Source organism: Erinaceus europaeus, chromosome 10 (assembly GCF_950295315.1).
Source record: "Erinaceus europaeus chromosome 10, mEriEur2.1, whole genome shotgun sequence".
NCBI lineage: Eukaryota > Metazoa > Chordata > Mammalia > Eulipotyphla > Erinaceidae > Erinaceus > Erinaceus europaeus.
In genome coordinates this window covers 75,315,671-75,323,655 of record NC_080171.1, presented here as the reverse complement: position 1 = coordinate 75,323,655, position 7,985 = coordinate 75,315,671, and the positions used below count along the sequence as shown (strand labels likewise).

The 7,985-nt window shown below is 39.9% G+C and overlaps 1 protein-coding gene across 4 annotated transcripts in view; it reads left to right on the top strand.

Moving 5' to 3' along the window:
• The first annotated feature begins 5,781 nt into the window (after positions 1-5,781).
• PUM3 (pumilio RNA binding family member 3) overlaps positions 5,782-7,985 on the top strand; it is a 55,112-nt gene continuing 52,908 nt past the window's right edge. The window contains exon 1 of one of the 4 annotated variants that reach the window (XM_007534392.3): positions 5,782-5,923. The gene's annotated coding sequence lies outside the window, so the exon portion shown is untranslated. Of the gene's footprint in view, positions 5,924-5,944; positions 6,103-6,126; positions 6,401-7,985 lie in introns of those variants that run through there. The other 3 variants (XM_060199774.1, XM_060199777.1, XM_060199776.1) reach the window with 3 other exon arrangements.

Sequence of the window (7,985 nt, the reverse complement as noted above, 5' to 3'; positions counted from 1 at the left end):
CACCTACTTTGCCATGCTCAAGATCCAGGTTTGAACCCAGACCCTACTGCAACTAGAGAATTTTTTGGTGCTGTGGTCGGTCTCTCTCTCTCTCTCTCTCTCTCAGCATTGTCCCTGAGAGACTCTGGTGGCAACAAAAAAACCAAAACAACAACAAATGATCTTTTCATTCATAGTTTCAGACCAGTATTGTGAACTAAAATTCTTCTCACTGCTATTCAATCTCTCCTCCTCCTTTACAGACTTTCCACCCTTCAGTTTCTTAGTTGATTAACTTTATCTTGTATCTGCTTCCTGGAGAATCCAACTTGATAATAATAGATGTATTTTGCACCCCACAGTGATCCTTGTCCATGTTCCCAAGGGATAAAGAATAGGAAAGCTTCCAGTGGAGAGGATGGGATATGGAACTCTGGTGGTGTGAATTGTGTGGAACTGTACCCATCTTATCCTATGGTCTTGCTGATATTTTCATTTTATAAATAAATTTAAAAATAATGTGTGCACTTAACCAGGTGCGCCACCAACTGGCCCCAAATTAAAAAATAATGTATGTCATCTGGTTCATTTTTTATTGATCTGAAAAGGAGGAGGAAGGTTGTATATGTATTTAGAGCCAAAACTTGACCCTACATACTTTTTAAAAAGCAGAATGGGAGGACTAAGGTCACATAATGGTGTGCAAAATGACTTTCATGCCTAAGGCTCCTGGGTCCCAGGTATAACCTGCAGTGCCACCATAACCCAGAATTGCACAGTGCTCTGATTAAAAAGAAGAAAAAAAGTAAAATGGGAGAATTAGAAATTTATAATTATTAATGTGCGTGGCTATCAAGTCTTTATTGATCATAAATCCAGGAAATCACAAGTCAAACCAGTCACCACGGCACACAGGAAAAACCTCCCCACATGAAAAACCTCTTTACAAACTTAAAAAAAAAATGTACCAAAAAATAAAATGAAAACATGTTGATTGTTCTCTAGATGAAACCCAGAGCTGGTTCATATTACTTGAGGTTTGTTTCACAAAAACGTAGTGTGGTATAAGTACTCCATGTAAAAATAACAGTTGGTGGACTTTATTTCTCTCACTTTTATAAAGACAGAGGGGAAGAGGAGAGGGGGAGAGGGGGAAGAGTGAGAGGAGAGAGAGACACACACACACAGAAAAAGAGACAGACAGACAGACAGAGAGAGAGAGAGAGAGAGAAGGAGATCATAGCACTAAGGTTTCCTTCAATGTGGTGGGGGCCAGACTTGAAAATGGGACAAGCCACTACCCAAATGAGCTGTATGGCTGAGCTGTTTTGCTGTTCCAGTTTCTTCCTCTCTCCCCCCATTACATGCCGACATGATGTTGTATTAAAAGTAGATAAGCTTTGATTGTGGTCACATGATTTTTCTGTTGCTCCTAAATGTGTTATCAGGAAAGTAGATTAGAACAGGTCAATTTCATGTTTATAGAACACAACCAGAATATTAAGAATGGGCAATTAATGTTTAGACTACATTAGTGTATTTTTTTTTTTAGCAAATGTATGGTATTTAAAATCATAATCCATACTACTCAGAAGCAGCTCATTTTTTACTAAAAGAAAATGTATTGTCAACTGTTCTGTTCCCATGGATTTGTGATTCTGATAGGTCCTGAAAATAAAACCCAATCTGTGGCCAAAAATCTCACTTATGCTTTATATCAATAACTAGTCCTTCATCCTTGCTTATGCATTTGGGGAACAGAAACAACGCTAATTAGTTAGAAGTCCAACAACTAGAACTCTCTCTCTTGATTTTAGAGGTAGGAAGACATGTGGAAGCTGACACCTAACAGACTTAATTTTTAGAAAGAAAATTGCACAAAATCAGGAAGATTTGAAAAAAGCAAACTTTTTTTTTTCCAAAATGCATTTGAAAGTGTCTAGTGCAAATTTAAACAACTTTTCTAAATCCAGTGATATTAAATCACTACATGATTTCTCAAACAACAAGAAATGTAGTTATGCCCAAGGCATTTTACACAGATATAAAAATATTATACATCAAATTCTTTAATTCTTGTGGAAAATGAGGAACCAAAAGATTATGGGTCTAATCCTCAGCTAAGCAGAAAATCAAATCAACAGCTTAAACCCCATTCCTTAAATAAGTGGCTTTTAGTTTTAGCTTCACATTTAGCATAATCTGGGGACTTTTCCAAATTCATAATGCCCAGGACCTTCTTCAAGTTAATTAAATCAGAATTAACTGGTTTTTTTTTTTTTTTTTCTTAACTCCACAGGTAACGGTATTGTGTGGTCAAGCTTGAGATTCACTACCTTGGAGACTAATCATTTTAAGTTTTAATTTACTATATATTTTAGTTTTTCTTAATCAGATTAGTTTAGATTACAAATTAAATTTCTACTGCTGAATGGAAGATTATTTGCCACCTGATTTTTTTTTTTTTTTTTTTGCTTCCAGGGTTATTGCTGGGGCCTCAGTGCCTACATTACAAATCCACTGCTCCTGGAGGCCATTTTTTCCCTTTTGTTGCCCTTGTTGTTACTATTATTGTTGTTATTGCTGTTGTTGTTGTTGGATAGGACAGAGAGAAATCGAGAGAGGAGGGGGAGAGAAAAATACCTGCAGACCTGCTTCACCGCTAGTGAGGCGGGTTAACCCCCCTGCAGGTGGGGAGCCAGGGGCTTGAACTGGGATCCTTATGCCTGCTGCGCTACAGCCACCCCCCCACCTGATCTTTAATTTTTCTAGAGTACTGGGAAAAAAATGAAACCCAAGTGCCAGCTTAACATTATGCTGGAGAAGTTTCCATTCCTGTGGGATAGCTGTCTAACTCAGTTTTAGGCACTGAAAAAGAAGGGCGCCCTCCAGGGTCTTTTCCTCCTGGGATACATGCAAAAAAGCCCTATTGGGAGAAGATGTGGTTTTTTTGTTGTTGTTGTTTGCTTTTGGTTTTTTTGTTTTTTACCAGAGCACTGCTCAGCTCTGGTTTATGGTGGTGCAGTGGATTGAACCTGGGACTTTGAAGCCTCAGGCATGAGTCTCTTTGCATAACTATTATACTAGCTATCCTTGTTTAAAGGTTTTATCCCTATCATCATACTCCTAACCCTGAACTCATATAAATCCTGAAAGAGAACATTGCATTTTACAATCAAAAAACATGTGTGAAGTGAAAACAGAAAAGATAAGTACCATAAGATCTTATGTAAGCAATATTACAATTATTAAAATATTAAATTCAGAAATAGAACATATCGGTGGTTGCCAAAAGTAAGGAATAGAAGTGTAGGAGAAATGAGTGAAGATGGTCAAAAGGTCTAAATGTATTGTAGAACAAAAGGAGGTGAGACAACATGTTAGTTATGCAAAAAAAACATGATAACATGATGGTTATACAAAAAAAGCCTCATGCTTGAGGCTCCAAAATCTACGTTAGTCTCCAGCATCACAAGCCACAGCCAAGCGGTGCTCTGGTATCTCTCTATATATCTATCTTTCTGTCTCTGTCTCTCATTAAAATTAAAATATATATTTTTTAAAAATAGTAAAAACAAAAAATAAAAAATAGTGAGAATAAAAATTCCTAAAAACTAGGACAATGGAACTTTAAGTCTGAAAAAAACCTGGGTCATTGATGACATTGTTGAATCATAGTATTATGAAAACCAATGATCTTCAGAATTTCTACCGTGTGAAGATTATTTCCTAAGCTAACTGAGCTTTCATTACTTTTAACCAAAAGTCTTTCTAAAACCCATGCCTCTTTGTTCCATCCCTCTCAGCTTGTGAATCAATCAAGATTTAGTATTGTCTAATAATTTTACAGATGTTATCTTAAGAGTCACACCACCCTAAAAGTGCTGTTATTCCTATTTTACATATGCAGAAACTGAAACCCACAAATTAACTACCTTTTTATAGTCATGGAGACCTTAAGTTCTATGCCAGATTCATTCGAGTCCAATGACAATGTTTTTTTAATGGGCCATTTATTATGTAGCAGTTACATTGCTATAATGTTATTCATCTGCTAGATGTGTACACATCTGGTGGCTCTCATTAAATTACCTGCTGCATCATTTAGAGAGAACATTTTATGTTCTGAAAGGTATACTTTTTTTTTTTTTTTACTAGCTCTGGCTTATGGTGGTTTGGGGGGGATTGAACCTGGGACGATGGAGCCTCAGGCTTGCATAACCACTATGCTGTCTACTCCCACCTAGTACAAAAAAAAAAAAAGCTTAACATTTAGATTTTAGATACACAATCATTGTGCTTAATAATGTATTTTCAGTATCTTCAAATAAAAAAACTCCATACTTTTAGTCAAGAGAGAGACCTGAAACCTTATTAATAATAATCTAGAACTTAAAAGTTTTGTGTACATGTTTAACGAGCTAATGAGTTTGCAAAGATAAGAGGTTCTATGGAAATGAAAATATCATCTGTGGAGTTGAAAATATAAATACACCCTTTTCCAGTGATCCGGTAGTTATTTTCCATGATCAACACTCACCATTCTGTTTCTTAACAGATACTTTTGATGAGCCTCTTTCATTCTGTATTTTCATTGTTCTGTATTTGCTTCTGGATAGTGGATTAGGGATGGTAGTCCAGAAACTGAGGAGTTCAGACTGAGTTTAAAGTTAACGCTAATTCTATTTAATTTAGAATTAGGGGTACTATGCATCCCCCCTTCCTCCATAAATGAAAGGGAAAGATCTATTTAACTGATTTTGAGACTTGAATGAAATGAAATGCAATTGTACTTATACTCATGAACTTAAGGCAGCCAGAGGTACTCAGAAAAATCCATTTTCAAAGTAGAGGGTCAGGTTTTTTGAGAGTAACATTGGCTCCTGCCCCTCAAAAGTTTGTGGTACAAATAATGTCTGGTTTCAAGCCTGACACCTTTAAGGACAGGAGGCAGTCAGATGAAAAGACAGTGAAATCTGAAGTTGGATGCACCTGGAATCAAGTCCCAATTTCCAAGCTTTCCAGATTAATGGAAACTGAAAATGGCCTTCTTTGGGAAAAGGCTTTTACAGATAAATTTAAGTATCTTCAAATGAGATGATCCTGATTTACCCTCTTGGCCTTAAATCCAATGGCGAAAGCTCTTATAGGAAATAGAAGAAACAGGAGGTTGAGCAAACACAAACCCAGGAGAGGTGGGAACCACCAGAAGCTGCAAAGGGCGAAGCTTTCTTCCTTCAACCCTGTTGAAGGGGCTCAGCTTTAACGAGTTTCATTTCGAAGCTCCAACCCCTGATACTTGTAAAGAATAAGTCTGAGGGCCGAGGCAGATAGCATACTGGTTCTGCAAAGTGACTCTCATGACTGAGGCTCCAAAATCCCGGGTTCAATCTCCAACACCACCATAAACCAGAGTTAAGCAGTGCTCTGTTTGAGTAAGAAAAAAAAAATAGGGTCACAGTTCAAACCCACTCCCCAGATAAACGTTTGCTCCCCCAAGCTAAACTAACAAGAGGGGAAACAAATGCTTGCACTCCATCGTTTATTTAATGTTACTTGACATTAGAGAATGAATTGCTTCCGGTTACGCCGGCCAGACAAATTTCCATTTCAACTACGCGGCAATTCTCGCGAGAGGTAGTGGCACCTGTCGGTCTAGGAAGCGAACGGGTTAACGACGTCACTTTCAGGCACTGCGGACACATCCTGGCCCGACGGATCCTTTCAAGGGACAAACCTGCTTGTGCCGCTGCGCTCGCGCTTCTGCAAGAGACGTCGCGAAAGCGGACCAATAGAAATGTCGAATTTCCAAGCTAATTCCCACCCTCTTAGTCCCGGGCTTGCTGCGGAAGGAGGATAAACGCCGGCCCGGGGGCGGGGCGGAAGCGGAAGTGGAGGCTTCCGAGTGAGCGGCGATTTGTGCCGGGGGTGTCCCACGTGTGAGGTGAGTCTGGCTGCTTTGGGGGCAGCTCTCGGCTGCGGGTCACCTCCCTCGGGGCTCTGGTGTGGACGAGGCAGCGCCGTACGCACAAGGTGGGGGTGTTCAGGTCTGCCCGCGGCGGCGGGGCGATAATAGGACCGTGTCTCGCGATTTTCTGGGTCGAAGGGAGCCTGGCGAGGAAGGTAGATCTAAGACCATTACCCGCGGCGCCCTGACGGGTGCTGGCACAGCCTGGGCTCCTACCGCCGCGCCTGTCTGTCCTGCGCTGAACACAGTCACTCTGTCCCCTGTCGGGGGTGTTACCGGAGTCTCAGGCAGAGACGCGACACCTCGAGGCTTGAATGCAGGAAGCAGTGTTTGCTATACCGGCAGAGCCAGCCGTACTCGTGTCCACAAACGAGTGTTCCGAGCACGATGGCGTTTGCCCTTTTATACAGTTATCGACCTTCCCATAGTAACTCATCTCAACAGACTTCATAGGTGACTTTTTCTTTTGTGTGTCCGGAGAGTATAACTTGTTGGGCAGAAGGAGTAGGTTCTCAGACCATTGACCAAGACCACTTGGATGACAGCAGGAGAAAGCCCTGTTAATGTTGGGAGGAATGGGAAGGTAGCCGCTAACTGATTTTTTTTTTTTAAAAAAAGATATTTATTTATTAAAAAGATGGGAGGAGAAAGAACCAGATATCACTTCGGTACATGTGCTGCCGGAGATTGAACTTGGCACTTCGTGCTTGAGAATGCTTTATCCACTTCGCCACCTCCTGGACCACTGTTTTTTTTTTTTTGTTTGTTTGTTTTTTAACTAAGAAGTAAACCCTAGCTTTTTCTCTTTAAAAGTTAACCCTTGCTTGCCTCGGGTGCCGGGCGCAGTGTAGACAGCATGCACAGCTGTGTCTTCTAAGTGTTGGGTAGGAAACAAAACGGGGGGCGGGATGGTCTTAAATCGAGACCTAAAGTCCGAGTCGAGTTCACCATGACAGCTGGTCCTTGGGCATTAGGTAACATGCCAGCTCAACTCAGAATGCCACTCATTGCTCGGTACCCCCTGAATATTGACTGTGCAATAATATAGTTTCAAGTTTATGAGACTAAAGTTCTGTGTCCCCCACACTCACACCTTTCAGAGATAACTCTCAGAGTTCCACAAGTCTTAGAAACAGTTTGCTCTTGGTTTTTATTGTGTTCATGTATATCAATTCTCTAGATTCCACATATGAGTGAAACCATCTGGTAGTTGTCTTTCATCTCTTAATTCACTAAGCATAATTACCTCTAATTCTGTCCATTTTGTCCCAAAGGACACAATGTTGTCTTTTGACTGCAGAGTAGTATTCATTTTGTTTGTTTGTTTATTTCACATATCTTTTTCAACAAGTCTAGAAATGGAATTCAAATGAATTTAACTATTGGGTTGTTGCAAAAGTCATGATGTGATTTTCTCTTTTTTCTATTTCTTTCTATTTTATTTTCATTTGACAGGACAGAGAGAAATTGAGAGGGAAGAGGAGCTAGAGAGGGCACGAGAAGGATAGGCAACTGCAGACCTGCAGGTGGGGAGCATGAGCTTGGACCAAAATTTTTGCGCATGGTGATTGATACATGCTTAATTGAGTGCACCATCGTTGGCCATGATGTGTTTTTCTGTGCACAAATGTGTGGAAGCTGGAAGAAAGTTGACCTGAGTAACTTTAGAAAACAATGTTTTGAATGGTTACTGTAAGAGAGAATGCCCTCTCTAATAAATAATAGAGTTGATAAATTTGTATGTCATTAAGATAGGACTAGTAGTTCTGTGTGTGCTAGGATTAAAATGCATACACAGATAAAGGGGGCAAGATTCACTATTAGAGGGGAAAATGTTACAATAGCCACACTGGGGGAGAGGAAAAAAAAAAAAAAAAAACAAATAGCCACACTGGCATCTCTTAGTCCTTCTGCAGTAGTATTTTTTTTTTTATTTTAAAGATTTTATTTATTTATTTATTGAGAGAGGAGAAGAAAGAGAAAGAACCAGACATCACTCAGGTACTGCCTGGGAGTGAACTCAGAACCTCATGCTTGA